The 2,449-nt window shown below is 36.7% G+C and overlaps 1 pseudogene; it reads right to left on the bottom strand.

Moving 5' to 3' along the window:
- Positions 1–236: 236 nt before the first annotated feature.
- Positions 237–2,027, bottom strand: LOC147891195 (uncharacterized; annotated as a pseudogene).
- Positions 2,028–2,449: the final 422 nt, after the last annotated feature.

The raw sequence follows: 2,449 nt of genomic DNA, 5'->3' as shown, positions 1-2,449 counted from the left end.
CTTACAAAAAATATAGGATTATATCTCAAGAAAAGTTTGTATTCCAGTTTATATTAAGGTATTTGACTTACAAAAAATGTAGAATTTTGCCTCAAGAACTAGCCCAACTCCTTATGCGATACATGTGACGTATCATTATCTGAAACCAAAATTAGCCAAGGATGATACTTAGATGATCTAGCTCATTATAAGACATTTTGGAAAGTTTCACCTTGCATGAAAAATGCAAAGTAAACTTACCTAGCACTTTTCAAGAAGTCATTAAAAACTTTGTAGTCATTCTCATCTAGCTGGTACTTGTCTATTCTTACAATATATGTCAAATTTGCTAATGCAATAATTGTTTCAATGTCCACCATGTTTAAGTCTGTCAAATCATAAGTAAACATTTGTGCTCCTTTTGCCCTTTGATACCATCCAAGCTGAACTTCCAAACCTTGGGGCCTATCTGCTTAATCAAATCCACGCTTATAATCCACGTACCTCCCTCCGACTTTCTTCCTCATCTTTTGAACTCTTCCTAAGTACCATGTACCATGGGTTGCATCCATCTTCCTCGTGATTGTAGCTTTGCCATTTCTTTTCATGTGTTGATTTCCTTGTCCTTTTCTGTCATCATGAAAGTATACAGCACAGTCACAACCTATGCCAAATAAATTTCCATTTGATGATTGTGCTTTTGCTTCATGGTTGAAGTAAACACCTTGCTTCACCCTTGTGAGTCTATCTTTTGACAAGGTTGGACATACATTGAGTTGGCTCACCAATGTTGACTTGAAAATAAACTTTCCGTCCACCTCTACAATGGGGCTAATGTTTTTCTTAGGGGGCATGTTTCTTGTTTTCTTCAAAATGTCATCAATTTCATGTCTAATCTCACTAAGTGCAATAACCTCTTCACTTTCATTGCTATTCTCGTCCATAGATTCTTCTTCACCACATGGCTCCACAAAGTCATCATTCTCATCAGCTTCTCCCATTTCAGCATCTAGCTTACACCATGTAGACCCTGCATCCAGCCAAGGTTGAAACCACCATTTCAAGTCTTCAGCCTTGCTAGGTTTCAAATCCAAAGACTCGCATAGTATGTGAGCTTGTTGTAAGCCCTCCTTCAATGCATCAATCATCTTTTCATCAGAAGAAACACTCTCATAGTCACCTAGATTTTCTTCAATCATCCCTTCTTGTTTGTTCAAATGTTTCCATATATGCTCTTGCTTTTTATGAGCCCTAGAGAAAGTTAGACCATTTTGAGCACACTCATGCATGGCAATTTTATTCAAGCTACCAATGCTATGTAGAAGATCTCCAAGATCAAATGCTCTTTCTTGCCCAATCATGCCTCCAACTTTACTAAAATAGATTTCAGCAGCATCAGAACCGGTAAGATGTAGTGGACACTTCATATTAGGATAAAAATCTCGAAACATCTTTATGAGCAATACAACAAAATGACAAGAAAGTATGCAGTCCATATAAGCCTCCTTACTGATAAAAATTTTCTTCAAGGTGTAGGTTGGATGGTGATGAATCCATAGTTGCCAAATTTTGAAAAAGAAAACTACCTTGGCTGCAAGCACCACACGCTCCTTCAAGATCAAATATGGTGACAAGAAAATATCAATATAATCAGCAACAATCATCAAATAGGCCTTAGTCCCCTTCATACTTCTTTTGTTTTTTTGAAGTTTTCTCAAACATTTCTATACTTGTCTACTTGCAATCCTTTGAGTTGCTCCCCAATTTTGTCGATCATTTCTTTGAATATCTCCATATCGTAGCTTGTGCTCCTCAATTGAAAAAGAATTGTAAATAATAGATACATGATTTAGTGTGATCCAAACACATCCAATTGCTAGTTGTCGAGTAGGACTATCAAGTGGGCTTGTAAGTTTCTTTCCACAGTGTACAAAGTCTTGATCATGAAGGCCATACACATTTCCTCCTACAAGTTTTGCTCTCAAATTCCATTCACACCAATTGATAGCAAAAGGTTGTTCGCTTTTCTCCAAATAGTCTTCAAGCATCAACTTTCGTCTTCTACTATCTCCATCTGAAGCATGTCCAATTATGGGTCCAACTTTATCTTTCAGATTTGCATTCCACATGGTCTCCAAAAGATTCCATTGGTTCCTTACAAAATCACTATCAAAATGATTGCATGTGCAATGCACAATCAAAGCCAATCGTGGAAGAAGATCATGAAGAGGGTTAACAGAGTCTAGCATAATGACCTATGATATGATTTTGAAAGGCATCTATAATATTCAAGTATCCTTGTGAGCCTTCACCAACAACAATGGAGTCATTTGATGAGCATTGATGATATTCTCCTTTCTTTCCACAAACCCAATAAGAGTGTCATCTTTTGCATTCCATCTACACAACACGATTATAGAGTTTAATAACTTCCTCATCTTTTTGAGAGATTTCCAAACATAGCAATTAT

Source organism: Dipteris shenzhenensis, chromosome 18, assembly GCF_047967505.1.
Source record: "Dipteris shenzhenensis isolate YYH24624 ecotype China chromosome 18, Dip_SZ_1.0, whole genome shotgun sequence".
NCBI lineage: Eukaryota > Viridiplantae > Streptophyta > Polypodiopsida > Gleicheniales > Dipteridaceae > Dipteris > Dipteris shenzhenensis.
Note: the sequence above shows the minus strand (reverse complement) of the source record. Positions and strands in the feature narration are given on the sequence as shown.